The 21,564-nt window shown below is 34.2% G+C and overlaps 1 pseudogene across 1 annotated transcript; it reads left to right on the plus strand.

Annotated features, from left to right (window-relative positions):
* Window positions 1-13,897: 13,897 nt before the first annotated feature.
* On the plus strand, window positions 13,898-20,286 carry LOC143551698 (G-type lectin S-receptor-like serine/threonine-protein kinase At4g27290; annotated as a pseudogene). The gene is made up of 7 exons (XR_013138543.1): window positions 13,898-15,235; window positions 15,344-15,478; window positions 18,504-18,664; window positions 18,753-18,963; window positions 19,065-19,302; window positions 19,390-19,540; window positions 19,632-20,286. The product of XR_013138543.1 is annotated as a G-type lectin S-receptor-like serine/threonine-protein kinase At4g27290 (transcript).
* Window positions 20,287-21,564: the final 1,278 nt, after the last annotated feature.

Raw genomic sequence — 21,564 nt, forward strand, 5'->3', positions numbered from 1 at the left:
ATTTCTTATTTTACTATGTTCAACTCTATGTATTCCTCTATCCGTAGAGTACATTGAATGTACAGAAATAGCTATAACAGAGTTTATCTAATTCGTATTAACAACTACTACAAAAGGTATGTTTTTATGCGGTGCTAACGATTTAATAACTATCTTTGTAGCTCCAGAATGTTTCAGTTTATGCTCCTACATATACTAAGAAAAATGTACGATCTAATGAGGCTCCAAAACCATAACAAAACTAAAAATCACCTAAAATAAATGTAATACAGTGGCATAGCGCCAATCTTTTCTTATATATAAAAATGAGACAATAATAAAATTAATATCAAAATACCGATTCAAATTAAATGACAATGATTCTTTTGGCACAGTGCCAATCTTTTCGCACTTGTCTTTTAATTAGTTTTTCCTCTCGTAATATATACGCATGTAAGGGAGGTCCATCAGGGTATTGTCTATAGTCGAGAAATCGATATCAAATTTCGTCATTTGAAAATGAATCTTTTATAGGGAAAATAATTATAACTTGAAATCAAGTCTTACCCCCGAAACTATTACGTTTCTTAAAAGAGTTCAACGGGTCGTGCACAGTAACTTATCGATGCCAAAAAACTTTAACTTTGTTTTCGGTAGGATCGGGTTTGTCATTCAAATGAGGGTGGCGGCGCAGTTTTTTCTCGCTTACCCACCTCTCTATTGTAATTGGATCCTTTTATTTAATATAATATATATATATATATATATATATATATATATATATATATATTGTTTTGAATGCTTATTTAAAATCACTATCGTACTTTGCGTGAAATAAATGTTGATCCATTATCCGTTTGGACTAAGTGTAGCGCATAACAACTGCTCAAGCGCAAATAATAATCATTTGAGTTAGCATTAGATGGCATTCTGGATGGGCGACGGTAGGACGGGACGCGATGGGGCGGGCTGAAGGGGTGAGAATGGGGGGTTGGCTGGATTGGGAGTCGTGACATATATGGTATGTAACTCCGACATGGGTGGCGGTGTGCCATAGACGCCAACAGACTACACATATAGCGTAGAGTTATAATACATCAAAACTCCTTGTACCAAAATAGTGACACAATATCTATCTCTATATCTTATAAATAAAAGGGTTATTGAATTTTAATCACCCCAACTATCACATGTTGGCTGTTGCCACTTGCCAGTTGCCACTCCCAACTAACGAGTTAACTGTCATCACTCTATATTTTAAGCTCATTTATAAGGAGGTTGGTGATCGTGGAAACCAACAGTGTTGGTGGCCGGTAATGGTGGAAGGCGGCAGGCAAGGAGCTAGGGTGGGGGTGGAGAGGTTTAGGAATTGTAATATATGTTAAATAATATTTCTGTTTTTCACCCTTAATTTGGGATGATGACACTTTTCTCTTTAATACTAACCAGGTTAGTTTAAAGTAGCATCTTTTTTCCTTACGTTTTGAGACCGTAACGAAGGTCAACGCCGGGCTTTTACTGATTTTGATTATCTTAATGTTTTTTTTACTTTAAATATTTAATTTTGTTTTGCCTTGATATCCCTCTTAGGCTATGTGTAGTGGAGGGGCTACAAATTGGGTGAATTACGACACGTGACGCCCAGTCAGCAAAGGGTAGGAATTTGTTTTTGGGGTGTAATGGTGTTTTAGCCTAATATATATATATATATATCACACATATATAGGGGATATATATTTTGAGAACTTGATGAGTTGTAAGAACTTTAGGAACTCAATTTTGGACCACATATTAAATGAGTTAGAATATGTGGCTGGGATTAAATTTGATTAAAAAATAAATTAGGATAGAGAATAAATATTTTTGTTGATTACAAAAGTTTAAACTTTAGTTACACATGTATAAAAAGTCGATTCGATGTGCAAAAAATTACGGTAATTTTTTTACATTACTTACACTTACGTATTACACATGTGTAAAAAAAATTCAAAAAAAAAATTGTTACGCTAAGTTCTTTCGAGTTCTTAAAACTCAAAGCGGTTCTCAAAAGAAATCAATCCCACATAATAATAATAATAATAATAATAATAATAATAATAATAATATCTACACACACAACCAACGGCGACAAATTCCTTGACCCCCCCCCCCCCTTATCGCCCCACATTTCGGAGGGGGTGGGGGGTGCTCTTGCTGGAAACCGCCCTTCGTAGCCCCAACCTCACGCCCACTACACGCAGCCTTACAGTAAAACTATCCATAGCATGAGTAGGGATTCGTACATGAGACCATATGTTATTTATAGAATAATAAAAACTCGAACTTAAATATAAACAACTAGTTTTAGAGCCCGTGTAACACACGAGATGATCGAAATTATAAAATTACAAGTAAAACAAATAATTAGATAACTTATATAGAAAAATGTATTACATCTATGCTTGTATTTATACTATGTGTACATTAACTGATTTTATTTATATCGTAAAATGATTTTTTTAATGAACTTAATAAAAAAAATGCGCGTGCAAAACTGTGACTGAGAATGCTCATTCTATTGAAATTTTCATATGTATAACAGAAAGCGTGTTGGTTATGAACTAATTTCGAGAAGCAGACTTCTCATAAAATAGTATTTTTGACAGCCCAGCGCCTAGGTATAGATGGAGCTTTACATTTATTGTCATGTTTATCAATTTACCACCTATAGAAGGGAATGAGAAATTTAAATTGTAATGATGGGTGTTCTTTAAAAAATATGTTTTTTTGAACAAAACATGCATTTTTTTATAAGTTTCAAGGACTTCTCGATCTTGCTATAATGACAACATAAAAAATAAATGTTAACCAATTCAATTTTGTGAATATTTTGCTTCATTTGAACACAGTTTTGCAAGGCAGCTTCGCATACAACATTCTGATTACCATTTGAACTTATTTTTTATGATTACCATTGAAGTTAATGTTGACACAAATGTTTCATATTTGATAAAAATTAAAAACATCGATAGGCTTGGGGGTGGCATGTCGGAAGTGTTCACTATCTTTTCTTAAATTTTAATAGTCGAGGGAAAAATAGTCAATTTGTCAAATCCCGAATCTTTTGATTATTTCCAAAAATTCCATTGAAATAATTTTGAAACCCAAATCATGTTTAAAATTCTAACTTTCATTTGTTTGATATTTTCACGATAAATCCAATTGCATTCTTAAACTTCAAAAAATACTCAGCTTTTCCATTTTTAGCCCGTAACAAATTTTGAACCAAATGTAGATAACTTGTATCAAACAATCTATTTACCAATTTTTGACCTGCAAAAATCAAATTAAACTCCACAAAAAACCCGAAAAAATCCTTGATAAAAAAAACCAAAAAATTAAATATGATAAACTTTGTTATATATCTAAGTGATTGATATATATTATCCACAGTTTAACATATATATAGTTTACTAAATTAATCTAAAAAATGGATAGATTTAAAACATATATTTAGAATTAATAAATTTATATGACAATTTACAACAACAATAATAAATAAATGTATTGATTTTTAAAGAAATAGATCGACTTTTAAGCATATATTTATAATTTAATGATTAAAAATTGCTTTTGTAAAATAAAACATTATCTAAGTTTTGTTTTTATTTACAATCTTTAACAATATACATAGTATAATATGTTAATGATAACATTTGAAATTATATTTAATGATAACATTTGAAATTATATTATTTTTAATTTTTAACAAATATGATTTTTTGTTAATTTTTGCATTTCACCAAGTATTTAAAATATATAGTAAATAGTATGTTAATAATTACTTTTATAAAAGTAAATAGATATAATATAAATATAGTGTAAGACGAAAGTGAATAATTATTATATATGACATAATTATGATCAGTTAATATCTTGATTTTGAAAGGAAAAAAGTTACGAGGTTTAACCACAAAGCAATACATTTCATAATTATTAGAATTATTTAGAAAATCAACAAATCATAACAAAAAATCTTTTAGCTTGTAGCCTTGTAGGCCCTTTGTTCATACATCGAAAAGAATTGGCGTTTGGAAGACGTGGAGCATAGGTGGAGTTTTGTGTGAGAGAGAAAAGAGGAGAGAGGATCGAGTCATGAGGGGAGAGAAATGAATGGTGGTTTTGTGTGCATCATTGCGATTCGTGGTGTTGAAGTTAGCGAAGTCCATATTCAATTTTGGACATAATACATGGTGTTGAAGTCGAGAGGTCAAGATTAAAATTTTAGATATTTTGTTTTGTCGATCTTTTCCTTATCATATAAAATTCTCATATATCCATTTGTATTTTTGTAAAAGAATTGGTCAAGATTTTTTGTATGTGCCAACAATTATGAAGCTACGGATGTTTTTTTTATTTGTTAAAAAGTAATATCATTAACTAAGGGTTGGGTTAAAATACAAATAAAGACAGAAATAAAATATATGAGAAAAAATTGTATCTTAAGAAAAAACCTTCCAAAAAAAATAATAATAAAAAATATATTAAAAAAAATCATAATTTAAAATATAAATTAAAAAAAAAGTAAAGAAGAAAAAAAGGACTAAAATGTTTCCCCGTCATTCTCATTAACATTAAAAAAGCACAATGTCGAGAAAAAAAACGACGACAACAAACAATAACACAATGATAAATTAAAAAGACATAATAGATCGCAAGATAACACAATACCAATTAAGAAAAAACATACAATAGGTCGCAAAAGATATAATGCCAAGGAATTAAATGCATAATCAATTACGAAAATAAACAAAAATAACGATAAATAAAAAGACACAATAATCTTTTTTTTATAATTATGTTTTTTTTGAACGAGGAAGACGTGGAAAACATTTTAGTTAGTTTTTCTTTTACTTTTTTCGTTTTTTATTTATATTTTTACTTATAATTTTTTTATTAATTTTCCGAAAAGTTGTTTTAGGCCACAAATCTTTTTTATCTTTCTTATTTTTGTCTTACGTCGTATTTTAACCTAACCCCATTAATCAATGGGAGAAAAATTTCCCAAAATAGCCTAATTTGACAGTGGTTTTCTAAAAATAGCCCCAGACCAAACAAAAACCCAAACTAGCCTAAAATCTCGTCGGATCCTATGGAAACCGTTTCTGATTCGACGGAATTTCAACACCGTCCGATAGAATTTTTGGACCTTTTAAAATCTTGCCACGTGTCAACAGATAAATGGATCCGACGGAATTTCTTAAAAAAATGTTAGATCTGACGGAATTTTAGTAAGTCCGACGAAATTCTTCATCTTCTACCTCTCAAATCCTAAACCTTCATAACCAACCTCCATCTAAATCTTTCTTATTTATCCATAAAATCAAGCAAATTAATAGTGCAAATTGGTTAGTTTTTTTTAGGAGAACACAACTATAGTGTTCAATTTCACTATAAAACTCAAAATCAAAAACCTCTTAATTGAAAATTTTAAGGTTCGTCGGAAAAATTAAAAAGTAGTATCCGACGAAAGCATGAACTGAACCGTTAGATCCGACTATTTATGATTATGTCGGTCTGTTTCTTTAATCCGTAGGACAAAACTGTAAACCGTCAGACCAGACAGAATATCATGCTCCGTGGTGCGCCCTGATAGGGTTATTAATCCGTCAGACCATAAATGTTTTTCGTCGGATACGACAGGGTTTTTAGGCTAGTTTGGGTTTTTGTTTGGTCTTAGATTGTGTGTTGTCGCTGAAGTTGGGCTCCGAATTCACCCAAAAATATTGTGCCATGCAATGTTGACTGGACGCTAACTGGACACTCACTGAAGCCGCTTGAGCCTGTTGTGATACATGCGAGCGATGACTTTAGCGAATTATATGATTTTTATTATATAACATAATAATATAACTAAAAAACTTATTTATATAATAAAAAACATTAAACATCCTAATAATATAAAAAAAATACAAATTAAAAAAAAATAAATATCCAAAAAAAATTACAAATTAAGAACAAAAACACAAATTTGTTTCTGATCTCCTTCGCCTTCAGCTCTTTGTCTTCTTTCTTGATCTGCTTTGATCTCCTCAAGAACAAGCGCTTGTTCTTCTTCAAATATCGATCAATGTATTGGTTCGAGGTTGCTAAAGTCCTTGTTAAGACCATCTTCCTGATATCGTATTGTCGGTACGGTCCGTACTTTCCGCCAACCTATAGAACAACTTTTCACTTTTGCCCAAAATATACGATACCTTTGATAGTCCGCTACAATTAAATAAAGATAACCCACAAACATATTTTTAAAATTTTATCCGAAACAAAACAAAAATAATAATTTTAAAAATACATGCTTTTCGACCTTCATATATTTCAACCTAGACACTACACAAAGTCTTTTTCTTATCTTTTGTCCAATGAGTTGTTTTTCTTCTTCTTGGAACGAGTTTCTCGGTCCCTCGGCTCGAGCCTTGCGCCCCTCCTTGGTTCTTTTTTTTTGGGCTCGTTTGCCCTTAGCAACAAACCTCTTGTGTCTCCGGAACAAAAAAGTCAGGAGACAGTGGTGACATTTGACTCAAGTTTTGTTCCATCATCACTAGCGACAAACACGACATCGTCGTTTTGACCATACGGCGTTTCCGGTCGATAACAACTACCCCAGTGATCCATACTTTTAAAAAATATAGATGATAATATGGAATATATTGTTTTTGAAGTAGTGTAGAGAGAATTAAGAGTGTTGGTAATTTATTAAAGGTTAATTGTGGGGTTTATATAGGTTAAAAAGTTTTTTTTTATTTTACCAAAGCCCAACGGTCAACTCCACATATCCCTTGCCCTACGTTTACTTCAGCCCAAGCGACCATGGTGGCGGTGGTTCGCTCGCGGCGCCACTCACGGTGTTCGCGAGTGATGTGGCTCGCAACGGCCAATGAAGCTAGTGGTGGCTTGACCACAACGGATTGCCTTAGGCTGTTCTCTAGAAAAGTATGGTTAAATTAGACTATTTTATGAAATTTCCTTTAGTCAATATGTTTATTTATAGGAGCTGGTCAAGTAAGTGCTGGTTGTACCATACTGGTGGTATTGTCTAAGACTAAATAATGGAACAACATGCAGGTCACCTATCCTCGGATTCGATAATCGAAAGGATTTGTTTTATGATAAGCGATCGAGACGGGTGCGGTGAAATCAAATGATCGAACATATAATGTAAAGATAAGATAAAGGATAATGAACTACTCCGTAATCGGTTTAAAAGATTGATAATATTAAACAAACCGATCCCACCCAATGTGAGGTCCCCTTGGGTGGTTGATTACACCATAGAAAACACACACAAACAAATACAACAAATGTCATATTTGTAGACAAAGATGTTTCTTCTTGAAGTTTTCTTCCCGTTGAAGATATACACGTGCATCAAAGCTATTGTCTTGGATTCGGACTGCTCGCTAACTTTAACCGATTGATTGACCAAATATTTATTTAATGAGTTTCACTATATTAATATCACAAGTCATAATTTTTGGCCTTACACAACCCATACTAGTAACTTTGTAACGATAAAAAAATTTCCAAACAAAATTATAGTATAAGATGAAAAGTGAGAGGATAATTATTACTATTAACAATACAACATATATGTTTAAACTGTAACTAGCTAGTCTGTTGACCCATTAATATATATATATATATATATATATATATATGTTTAAGTTCAAGAAAGAAATGATATTACTGTGAGAAATGCGAGAAATAAATATGAGCAACTAGTTTTATTTTAGGTTTTAAAAGTTTAAATATAAATGAAAAAAATATAAATGTAACAATAAATGCACACTTTCTCTCCAATTAATACGACTAATATTACCATAATAAATCTCTATCTAATTAATGTATCTACATAATTTAACTAAAATAATTAAAAAGATAAAAACACTAATTTATTTTTCATAAATAATAAAAAAATTGTCATACAAATGTGTCCATTAAATATAAACAATAAATATACAACATACACAAAATTATATAACCTACACTTGATTTAAGCAATAAAAACGTACAATATACAAAAAAACATACAACTTACATATTAAATTCGACATCAACAACTATATAAACTACATAAATACACACATATCCTACACATGTGTAGGTTATATGTTTTTTGTGTGTAGGTTATGTTTTCTTATTCTTAGAACAATTGAGGGTTATATGTTATTGTGTATGATGTATATTTCACATGTAATGCAAACATATGTAAGATATGTTTTTATATTATCTATCACAATGTAACTACGTGTTGATGGATATTGATAAATTGAGTTGGAAGAAATTAGTTTTAAATAGAATATTTTTTAATGTATGAATAAATTGTATTTGTGTAGGATAAAGTTTTTATGTGTAGGTTATATTTTTTCGTTCGCGTGTATTTTTATTGATGATGAATTTTGTGTGTATGTTATAAATTTTTTTATTCTCAGTATATGTGTAGGCTATATTTTTTTGTGTATGTTGTATTTTTTTGTTGATATTTAATGCTTACACATGTAAAATAGTTTTTATATTATTTATTATAATGTAACTACATGTTGATGGATATTTATATATTGAGTTGGAAGAAATTTTGATAGAAAGAAATTTTAACGTATGAATAAATTGTACTTGTGTAGGATAAAAATTTGGATAGAAAATAAATAATTGTTAATATTTTTCAATTATAGTAATTCGATTAGTTATATTAATTTTATAGATATATTAATTGAAGAGAGAGATACATTTATAGTTTCTTAATTAATCTTGAAGCTTTTAAAACCTAAAATAAAAACTAGTGGCCCATATTCACTTCTCGCATTTCTCGCATTAATTTCATTTCTCTCTTGAACCATTCCACACACACACACACACATATATATATATATATATGAAATTACTGCAAGAAATGAATATGAACCACTAGTTTTATTTTAAGTTTTAAAAGTTTAAATATAAATGAAAAAGATATAAAAGCAACAATAAATGCACACTCTCTCTCTAGGGATGGCAAAAATCCCCGAATCCGACGGGGAAACCCGAAAACCGGCTTATTTCGGGTCGGGTCGGGTTTTGTTTTTTCGGTTTCGGGTCGGGTTTCGGAGATTGTTTCGGGGATTGTTTCGGGTTCGGGTTCGGGTTTGGGTTCAGGTACCCCCGCCCCGACCCGCCCCGATATAATATATAAATATAAATATAAATAATATATATATATATATATTAAAAACCTAAACCTACATCCAGACATCCACTCATCCAGACTCCGCCACCGCCAGTCCGCCCCCGATTCACTCAATCGCCGTCTGCACCACCATCACCATCCACTCAATCGCCGTCTGCACCACCGGACCACCCTCCTCCTCGTTTTGATCCCAGCCGAAGTATGTAATCTCACTCTTTAATCACACACACACACCATTCTTTTCTTCCCCACTATCACACACACACCGAAGTATGTTTTCTCCTTTTTTAGGGTTTTTCATTTGAAATTGACCTAATTTTGTTGTTGTTGCATATCGTATGATACATCGTTCTCTTTGCGATTGATGATTGACATGATAATTGATTTGGGGAATCTAATTTGTTTTAGGGGTTTCCTCTTTCCATGATAATAGACTATATTAATATTAATATTATCCTCAATTATATTCATATTCTTACTCTATGGCCTCTCGGTCTCTGTTTCATTCCACCGCTTTCTCATCCTACCACCTGTAAGATCCCTAATTCTCTTATTATTATTATTATTATTATTATTATTATTATTTCACCTGTTTTCACTCCAACTTATGTTAACGTAAATATTAACGAACTTATTCCGATCGAATTACATGTTTTAATGTAAATCGTATTGAACTTATTGATTTCTGCTAGCTAGCTATTTAACTGCTCCTGCATTGAATAATTAGACTGTAGTTGACTGTTGATTGTATTCGGTGAGTACGTGTAGTCAAATTAGACAGTTTGGCAGTTTGCGTGTTGTGGCTATTGAGATCACTCATGAGGAAAGGAGAGTTGTTTCATATGCGTTGTTGCGCGCACATTCTCAATTTGATTGTTCAAGATGGTTTGTCTGTTATTGAGGATGGGATTGAAAGAATTAGAGATAGTGTTTTATTTTGGTCTGCATCAGGAAAAAGAGAGCAAAAATTTGAGGAAGCAGCCAATCAACTTGAAATGGAATACACAAAGAAACTGATCGTTGATTGCAAGACTCGCTGGAACTCTACTTATTTGATGCTTAGTGTTGCTATACCTTATAGACATGTTTTCACGCGATTAAAGCAAAGAGAGCCCATGTATACTAGTTTGCCTACGGACCTTGATTGGGACTTAGCAACTGAGATATGTAACAAGCTACAACTATTCTATCGGGTAACTCTTTTGTTTTCTGGTAACAAGTATCCTACTGCTAATGTCTTTTTCCCTTTGATATGTGAGATTCGTTTTTCTATGCGGGAGTGGACTAAGTCTTCTATTGTTGACATTAGCCTAATGGCGTATAAAATGAGTATCAAGTTTGATAAATATTGGTCTGTAATTCATGGGATTATGGGGATGGCTGCGGTTTTAGATCCACGTTACAAGCTAAAATACGTAGAGTTGCTTATGCCTGCCTTATACGGTGAAGAAATGGCAAAGGAAGAGTTTAAATCTCTTGAGGATTTTGTCCGAGCTTTTTTTAAAGAATATGAATCTACCAACTCACGTGGTAAAAACTACTATGAAGGTATAATCATATTAATATTTAATGAGTATAAATATAAATTGCTAATATTTGATTTATCTTGATTCACATTAATTTATAGGTGGTGGTTCTAGTTCATCTTTATTCAGTTCGGGGTTGTCAGAGTGTTCTTCTGGTGGATTCCAAAAATTCCTATCTGACATTAAATCCAAAGCTAAGGTGAATGATGACTTGAATGATATGGCAGAGTTAGATAACTACTTGAAAGAAAATCTTTTGCCTGATGAAGTAGAACTGGATTTGTTGCTTTGGTGGAAGACAAATGGAGGTAAGTATCCGACACTTCAAAGGATGGCAAAAGATGTATTGGCAATTCCAGTTTCCACCGTTGCCTCTGAATCTGCGTTCAGTACAAGTGGAAGATTAATAAGTCCTCACCGAAGTCGACTTCACCCAAAAACTTTGGAGGCTTTAATGTGTGCTCAAAGTTGGTTGTTGAATGAGATTCGAGGTAACGCTATATTGAATATTACATTATTACTCATGTTATTTATCTTCATAATCATGAATATATGTTTATGTTATTACTATTAAATATAGAAACTTGTTCGGAAGAGACCGAGGCATATTGCCGCACCATTGAATATGAAATGGATGTGGAAGAGGTAATAATATTTATAAAATTTACTATTTTTGTAACATAGCTTTTATTCTTTTAACTTGGTTGATTTATTGATAAATATTCTTAATGTAGGTAGGTACTAAAGAAAGTGGCACGACGACTTTGGATGATTTGGTTTGATTTGGTATTTAGATTTGGTCGCAAGTTTGTAGTTTGTGTATTTGGCATGATTTTTCGGCCATGTAGACTTGGTTTTATTTCCTTTGTAACACATTGTTTCAGCTTTCATGTGTGTGATGCAGAAGTTTATTTCGATAAATGTTCAGTTATGTGATGAACCAATTTCGGGTCGGGTCGGGTTTTCGGGTTCGGGGACGGGGCGGGTCGGGGGGGTACAAAAAACCAAACGGGGAATCCCCGATTTAAACCCGACGGGTAATGGGGCGGGTACGGGGATGGTTTTTGGTTTCGGGTTCGAGTTCGGGTTAAGCAAAACCCGCCCCAAACCCGCCCCGTTGCCATTCCTATCTCTCTTCAATTAATACACATAATATAACGATAATAAATCTCTCTCTAATTAATATATCTACATAATTTAACTAAATTAATTAAAAAGATAAAAACACTAATTCAGTTTTCATAAATAATAAAAAAAATGTCATACAAATGTGTCAATTAAATATAAATAATAAATATACAACCTACACAAAATTATATAATATATACTTCTTTTGAGTAATAAAAACGTACAATATACAAAAAAAACATATAACTTACATATTAAATTCGACATCAACAATTATATAAACTACACAAATATACACATATCCTACACATGTGTAGGTTATATGTTTTTCGTGTGTATGTTATGTTTTTTTATTCTTAGAACAAGTGTGAGTTATATGTTATTGTGTATGTTGTATATTTCACATTTAATGCAAAAATATGTAAGATTGGTTTTTGTATTATTTAAAATCACAATGTAACTACGTGTTGATAAATATTGATAAGTTGAGTTGGAAGAAATTGGTTTTAACTATAAATTTTTTTTTGTGTATGAATAAATTGTATTTGTGTAGGATAAAGTTTTCATGTGTAGGTTATATGTTTTCGTGTGCGTGTGTATATATTGACGATGAATTGTGTGTATGTTATATGTTTTTTTTATTCTTAGAACAAGTATAGGTTATATATTTTTGTGTATGTTATATTTTTTTTGTTGATATTTAGTGCTAACACATGTAAAATAGTTTTTTATATTATTTATCACAATGTAACTACGTGTTGATGGATACTTATATATTGAGTTAGAAGAAATTTGGATAGAAAGAAATTTTAACGTATGAATAAATTTGTACTTGTGTAGGATAAATTGTACTTGTGTAGGATAAAAATTTGGTTAGAAAATAAATGAATTCTTAATATTTGTCAATTATAGTAATTTGATTAGTTATATTAATTTAATAGATATATTAATTGAAAAGAGAGATGCATTTATAGTTTCTTAATTAATCTTGAAGCTTTTAAAACCTAAAATAAAACTTGTGGCACATATCCATTTCTCGCAGTAATTTCATTTCTCTCTTGAACCATCCCCTATATATATATATTATATGTTTAAATGATTACTATTAACAATAGAGCACTCACATTACTAGTGAGAGGTATGAGGTTCAAACCTCACTATCACCAATTTATTTGGGAGATATGAGGGATGACCCTGGTTTGCCAGGGTTCGATCCTGATCTAACCCGGTTTTACCTGCTCCTCTCTGGCGTGTCGTTTGGCGGGTGTGGGGGTCGGGTTTTATCTGGGGAATCCCTCAATAGGTGGACCGCTAGGGGCTCTGTCCGTCCGGACTCGTTGGCGGCACGGTCTACCTTTAACCAATGGGGGCCACATACGAGTACCCGACATTACTTAGTTATTGATGGAATTGTTTTGATGGAATGAGAGGCCATATGTAATGGGTGATTGCAAACCAATAAGTAACGAAACACTATTTTTTTATTCCCACACAATGAATTATTTCATTACTCATTTCCCCTTATCATCCGTGCATACCAAACGTTACCTAATTAACTACCTAAAACTCTATATTTATTAGGGGTGTGCACGGTTCAGTTCGGTTATTAGTATTAACCCACCCTAACCGATCGGTTATCAGTTCGGTTAATTTCGGTTAATAACCAGTATCAAACTTGGGCTAAAACTTTGCTTATAAATACATGAAATGAATGTTTAAATACATGAAATAAATGCATAACTACATGAAATGATGGTATAAATATATTAAATTGAGATATTAGTAAATGAAACAAAGATATAAATACATGAAAATGATAGTATTAAACTATTAATACACATAATACATGAAATAGATGGAAAAAGGCTTGGAAATATTAAAATTGAAGAGTTCGGTTCGGTTCAGTTAATTTCGGTTAATTCGGTTTTTGGGTTATATCGGTTCGGTTTCGTCGGTCTTTGGTTCGGTTTCTTTTAACGATTCGGTTATTGCTCACCCCTAATATTTATGACGGGACATTTCTTGTATCCGCTAAGAGGCGGACCCATTGTCTCAATCCTTCTACAACCACACAACCTTCTATTGGAAATTTTATAAATTTTGAATGAAGTTGCACAAGACTATACACATAACAAAACATCAATGGAGGTCCTTCACAAGATTTTACTCTCTGGTCTACTGTTTTGTATTTTGGCAACCTGTACAATACAGGACACCATGACAGTTCACCAAGTCATCGAGACGGAGATGCCCTTGTTTCAGCTGGTAAAGTATATGAACTCGGGTTTTTTAGTCCCGGAAGGTCCAGAAAGCGGTATTTAGGGATATGGTACAAGAACATATCACCTTGAACAGTGGTGTGGGTTGCTAACAGAGAAACACCTATAACAGATTCGTCTGGTGTGTTTAAACTTGCCACTAACGGATCCTTATTGGTTATTTCTAGTAGCAGCAACACCACTGTTTGGTCATCTGAAACTCTCCTGGTATCTCCCACGACCAGGACTCTGGTAGCACAACTTTCAGATTCCGGAAATCTGGTTGTGAGGAGAGACAGCCAGGAAGTTTGGGAGAGTTTTGATTATCCTGGAGACACGCTTCTTCCTGGTATGAAATTTGGGAAGGACCTAGTCTCTGGATTTGATAGACGATATAGGGCGTGGAAGAGCCTCGATGATCCTTCACCTGGTGAGTTCGTAGGGTTCATTGATACTCATGGGTTTCCTCACTTATTGAAGAAAAAGGTTCGGTTTTGTTAGCAAGATACGGCCATGGAACAGTAATGGATTCAATGGAATGCCTAAGCATGTACCGAACTCCCTAATCGAACACAAATTTGTTTTCAATGAGAAAGAGGTGTACTACACGTACAATGTTGTTAACAATTCATTTCTAGCACGTGTCTATGTAAATCCCGAAGGTATCTTGCTCCGACTGAATTGGGTTGGTGGAAAGTGGTACGCATACTGGAAAGCAAATAACGATATATGCGCCCTATTTAGACGATGTGGTCCAAATGGTTGGTGCAACCCGCATAACTCACCGCCTTGCAGCTGTATGGAAGGGTTCGAACCACGAAAGCCAGACGAATGGAATGCATCTGTGTGGTCAAGCGGGTGTCGGCATCGAACACCTTTAAATTGCCAAAAGGGAGATGGTTTTCGAGTGTTTAAAAACATTAAACTTCCAGATACTCGGCGGTCATGGTATAACAAGAGCATGACACTTGATGAATGCGCGATTGTTTGCAAGAGAAATTGCTCGTGTACTGCGTATGCGAATATAGAAATCACAAGGGGCGGAAGTGGATGCTTGCTATGGTTCCATGATTTAGTGGATGTTCGAACTATTGATGAAGAAACCCAAGATCTTTACGTAAGAGTGGCCTCATCTGAATTAACTAGTAAGCTTAATTTGATATTGTTAATATTTTTTTATTCTTTTGGGCCTGTCTAGGAGTTTCATAGATCTAACTTGTTTTCTTTGCGATTTGTTACTCGACCAGTCCAAGAATCTAGTTCCAACAGAAAGAGGGGAATAATCATAGTTGCAGTGTCGATCTCATGTAGTTTTGTTACTATGATCTCGGTTTTAGCAATCGTGTATGCTTGGAACAAGAAGAAAAGAAACCAAGGTAAAACACTAGGTATATTACTTCATTCCAAACAACTGACATTAATAATGTATGGAGTAACAGATTTTACACAGACGCAACAAGCTGACATGACAGCTTTTTGTTGGTTGAAAAAAATCTTAATATATTTAAATGTAACGTTTAAAAGTAAAAGCTCTATGTTTGCTGCTTCTCTACTTTCAAGCCACCAGATTGTCTTATGTTGGTAATCAGAGAGGTACAATGGTAATAAGAAAAATGGTTACAAGACAAAATTTGTGGGGCAATTTTCTGATATTAATACTTGAAAGACAAAATGCATACAATGGAAAAGTTGATGAGAAAATAAAATACGCAAAGGAAAAGTACTTCTAAACATTGGACCCTACCACCTATTTATAAAGAAAGCAAATAACTGAAATGACTAGAAATAAGGAAACGAACTCCAACGTTCACATCCTGGGCCACTCTTCCCACTTCCTTCTCCACATCCCTTTTTACCCGGTACTTTGAACACTTCACTGAGTCACCCTTTTACCCGGTCCACATTAAGTTACACTCTCCCCCTTAATGTTGAACCGGGTCTCCAAGATCTTCAACACCCATCATAGATGTCATCTCCCCAAACTTGATTCGAGGTAATGCTTTCGTTAACGTATCGGCCTTCTGGAGTTCCCCGCTGACATGTTGGACTTGAATCTGACCACGTTCGACACACTCTCGAATGAAGTGATACTTTGTATTGATATTTTTAATGCGACCGTGGAACACGGGGTTTTTCATTAGTGCGATCGCCGACTCGTTATCAACCAGCAGCTTTACTTGTTGAGGCTCTTTTCCTATTAAATCACTTAACAAATTTCGCAACCACAACGCCTAACAAGCAGCTGATGTAGCAGCCATAAACTCAGCTTCACAAGAGCTTAACGCCACGGTCCTTTGTTTCTGTGAAGCCCATGTAATTAAACTGTTTGAATAATAAAACACCATACCTGAAGTTCCTCTCCGGTCTTCCACATCAAAACCATGGCTACTGTCACTATATCCCAACAGCTTTCCATCACCTCCCTTTCGGTATTTTAAACCAAAACTCACTGTCCCTTTCACATATCTTAACACCTACTTCAATGCTTGAAAATGGCATACCTTTGGTTTCTCCATGAATCTGCTCAAAACTCCTGTCGAGTACCCCAAATCAGGCCTTGTATGAAGCAAATAACGAAGACTGCCGATGAGGAGACGATACATAGTTGCATCTACACATTCACCATTTTCATCTTTAGTCAACTGAAGTTTCGGATCCATAGGCCACTTTGATGAGTTACAATTTTCCAACCCGGCTGACTTTAGAATTTTCCGGGCATACCCGGACTGCTTCAATGTTATGCCATCTATACCTTGACTAACTTCAATTCCCAAATAGTATGACAACAGACCCAAATCACTCATATCAAACACCTTCATCATATTTTCTTTAAACCTTTTAACATCCCGTTCATTTGACCCGGTCACAATGAGATCGTCGACATAAACCCCTACAATAATAATTGAACTCGAGCACTTACTTGTATACACAGCTTGTTCCTGAGGGCATCGTGTAAAACCGAGATCTTTGAGTGATTTGTCAAGATGAGCATTCCAGGCCCTCGGAGCTTGTCTCAACCCATAGAGTGCTTTCTTGAGTCTGTACACCTTTTCCTCCTTTCCTTTCACAATAAAACCTTCGGGTTGCGAGACGTACACTTCCTCTTGTAAATCTCCGTTAAGAAATGCGGATTTGACATCAAGGTGATGCACAATCCACCCTTCTTTAGCTGCCATCGATAATATTAATCAAATTGTTTCTAACCTGGCCACCGGTGCAAAAACCTCTTCGAAGTCAACTCCTTTTCTTTGAACGTACCCCTTCGCGACTAATCGTGCCTTGCACTTAGTTACCTGCCCATCTGCATCCTTTTTCAACTTGTAAACCCACTTCAAGCCAATCGGCTTGTAACCCAATGGCAAATCTGTCAAGAACCAGGTCTGATTCTTTTTAATTGAATCCAATTCAGCCTCCATTGCTTGTTTCCAGCCGTTATACATTATTGCTTCTTTGAATGTTGTGGGCTCGCTATCTGCCAACAATAGTTCCTGGTCATAAAGCTCTCGTACCTCTTCTTCATTCATTTCTGTTGTCCTCTGGTACACCCCTTCAACGTATCGAAATCCCCGTGGGGGGTGTGATCGAGATTTGTTGGTGATTGCTCACTGCTTGCATCCTTTGTTGAGCAATCAAGTGAAGGTGAGGAAAAATAAGGGTCAGATGGTGACCTAGGGCTTTGACTTTCTTTATTATCAAAGAAATAATTCTCCGTGGGCTGAACGATATCAGTACTACCCCAGGTTTACAATCAGAACACTTCGATCATCAACTTTTTCTAATGGTTCCCAACCTTCTTCACACCCAAACACCCTAAGGTGCTTAAGTTTCGGTTTTCTTCCTCTCCACTTCTCATAGGGTGTCATGTTCTTGACCCTTCTCGTTGGCACCCGGCTGAGAATGTATACAACATGCCGAACAGCCTCCCCCCATAGTGTTTTTGGAACACTCATGGTCTTCAACATCTTAATCTTGTGGGAACTTTCTTTTTCGACTTGCAACTTAAATTTCTTGAACACCGATAAGGCCTCATCTTTCGTTTCAATCACGTACACCCACATATAACGGGAATAATCATCAACGAGCAAGAAAAAATAACGGTAGTATATTGATGTGAGAGAGGGGGTCCACCACATTCTCGTCCGTCCCCCAAACAACCTCCCCCCCCCCCCAACAAACGACCCCCACAACGCCCTCATTTGCCACCTCCTCCTTTGTCCCATGCCATATCAAAAAACGAGCATCCACAAACCCTGTGTTGTGGATGCTAGTCAAGACGACTATTGTTGTTTTCTCATGCAGTAATTTTTTGCTTGATTTAATTTGTTATTTATCATGAAAGTACGAAATAATAAATTATAAGTTGAGGCCGGCTAATTGTTCTCTAAACATATAGCGCTTTGATTCTTTATGCAGATGAACCAATTCAAACCATGGACAAAGAGTATAGCATGAACAACCAACATGACGATGACACAAAATTATCATATTTTAGCATGGCTGAAATATCAAAGTCTACGAAGGATTTCTCAAATGACAAGAAACTCGGACAAGGTGGATTCGGTCCAGTTTACATGGTAACAAAGTTAAACAAATATGTAGGAACTAGAAACAAAATATTAGTTCTTTCTTGTCGGTAATGTCTGCCTGGATTGTAATCTACAGGGTGTGTTGGATGATGGTCAAGAAATAGCAGTGAAAAAGCTATCAAAAACTTCAAGACAAGGAGTTAATGAATTCAAAAATGAACTTAAATTTATAGCTAAACTTCAACATCGAAATCTTGTAAAGCTATTGGGATACTGTAACGAAGGAGATGAAAGCATGCTGATTTATGAATACATGCCAAATAAAAGCCTTGACCTATTCATTTTTGGTATAACTCTTTCAACATCACTTATATTTTTGTCTTGAATTACACGTTATCATTAGTAATCAACCCAGTACTTAATTATATCAATAATTTGTATTGAGCAGATAAAGATAGAAGTTTAACTCTAGATTGGTCTGATATTTTTAACATAATCCATGGAATTATACGAGGGCTGCTTTATCTTCATCATGATTCAAGGTTTAAAATTGTTCATCGAGATCTTAAAGCTAGCAACATTTTATTGGATGCTGACATGAATCCAAAGATATCCGACTTTGGTCTCGCTAGAATGTTTAGGGATCAAGAAAATGAAGCAAACACAAACAGGGTAGTTGGGACTCTGTAAGAATCCATAACCCAAGAAATTTAGAGATATCATACACTTTTAACTTAGTGTTACATTTAATAAAAATTCTTATAATTTTTTAGGGGTTATATATCACCTGAGTATGCTATAGATGGGACTTTTTCCGAGAAATCAGATGTATACAGTTTTGGGGTTCTTGTGCTGGAGATAGTAAGTGGGAAGACAAATAGAGGATTCTCACATGAAAAGGAAGATGATAACCTTCTTGCACATGTAAGTTTAACAAAAGTAATGGCAAACTAGATGTCGGTATGTAAAGGAGATTACATGAATCTAATTGTTCATATACATTCTTTAATTATAGGCATGGAGGCTCTATGAAGAAGGTGCCGCTCTTGAGTTGCTAAGTTCACATATGCGTGAGTCATGTGTCGACTCTGAGGTGCTTCGGTCAATACATATTGGCCTTTTATGTGTGCAACATCATGCAAAGGACAGACCGACTATGTTAACTGTGGCTTTGATGTTTGATCAAGATGGTGCATTACCTCCACCAAAACAACCTGCATTTTTTGGTGAAGGTATTTTGCCTAAAGTCAACCAGATCTCCATCAATGAGGCCACTATCACAACATTAGAACCCCGGTAAACGTATATATGTATGTAAGTCAAGGTGTATTGGGGATATAAGCAATTTGGTTTATTATGCGCATATGCTTTTCCAGGCAAATTGTACTTTCAACAACGTAATGTAAATGTTAAAGAATATAAATAAATGGTATGCATAAGATGTTCGGAGTGAACTAAATCTATATATTCATACATAAGATACTAGGGATACAAGACTCAATGCTAATAAAATCAAAACATCATTCACACCTGAGTGCCCGACTCTCTAATGATCCTTCTTTTTTTATACGCAATGCTCAATCTCTATTTTTAAAGCACTCCAGTTATCGAAGAGTTAATCTTCATGAAGTTTCAAAACATTAGAGTTTTAATTGGTTCGGCAAGTTATTCAAGTTTATCGAGTTGTTTAAATTCATTATGTTTTAAGGTTTTATTAGGCCAAGTTTATAAGTGTTTGTGTCATAGTTGGTTTAAGTTTTGAGTCTAGTTTAAATCATTTGACTGGGTTTATGTGTGTTTTATTTTCAATTTGATTATACTGAAAAAGAGAAGCTAAATCATTTGTGCACTTATTTAAGTGTAATATAATGCTACACTCATAGAAACCGATTTTGTCCATTCTAGAGGGAGGCCAAACCATTGGAGGGGCCTTCATGATTATAGGTCGTCCTTTACGTAGATTCGACGGGTTGTGATTGATGGTTGTCAAATTTTATTCATTTTTGTAAACAAATTTGGTTATATTCTTATGTAATACTTAATTGTGGCTCATTTTGATCTTTGATTTTATTGATTTATGGGGCTTTGAGAGTTCATAATTTCGGCCAATACTGTGAGTATCATACATACTGGTCTATTTTTGGTTCACATTCAAGGCTCAATATAAATGCTTTTGGAAAGTTGTTGGGATTAATACTATGTATGTAAAACTGTGAAGATTAACCTAGCGGGTGACACATTACTAATTAAGTACTAACAATTGTTGGAGGTCCCGAGTCATGAGTCAAGGTCAAAAGTGTTTCACAAGTATTTGTTGAAGGTTTTGTGAGTCTATAGAATCGATTTTATTCTCTCTTTGATACTTCAAGTAAAAGGTCATTGTCTTTGTTGTAGTTGGTAATTAGGGTAATGCCATATAGAGTTATGACTTTAAGATCAACCAATATATTTTTTTAAAAGATTGTGTTTTGCAATTCAAAAATTGATAGCAATGCAGCTTGTTACTCGTTTGTCTTCTGTTTCGATGTAATCACTACTTTTCAGTTTAATTTATTACATTTGTAGTGAAATATATATATACACACACACTCGGAACCAAAATAAAAATCGTGAGTATTTTAAGAAAAAAAATGTATAAACTCATTTATGTTTCACCCTAGATAAAGCATAATTATTCAAACTACCATCATAACAAACAATCATTCATTAAGTCAGGTATCTAGATCTTCGGAGATGGCCCTAATAAGGTTTAGGTTGAGTAGGACGAGCGTAAACCCTCCGCTAGCCCATAAGATAGAGAAAGTGTTCTCACAGAGACCCCAATGGCCTAACTCCGGAAAAACTTTTTTATTATTATATTTACCTACTTTACATGAAAAGTATCGTAGCCAAGATAAAATAATGTGCGACTATGAGAACGAAAATCATAACAAAACAGAAAAACACCA

This window comes from Bidens hawaiensis, unplaced genomic scaffold (genome assembly GCF_021521415.1).
Source record: "Bidens hawaiensis isolate Kalapana, Puna unplaced genomic scaffold, B.hawaiensis_p1.1 tig00016560_1, whole genome shotgun sequence".
Taxonomy (NCBI): domain Eukaryota; kingdom Viridiplantae; phylum Streptophyta; class Magnoliopsida; order Asterales; family Asteraceae; genus Bidens; species Bidens hawaiensis.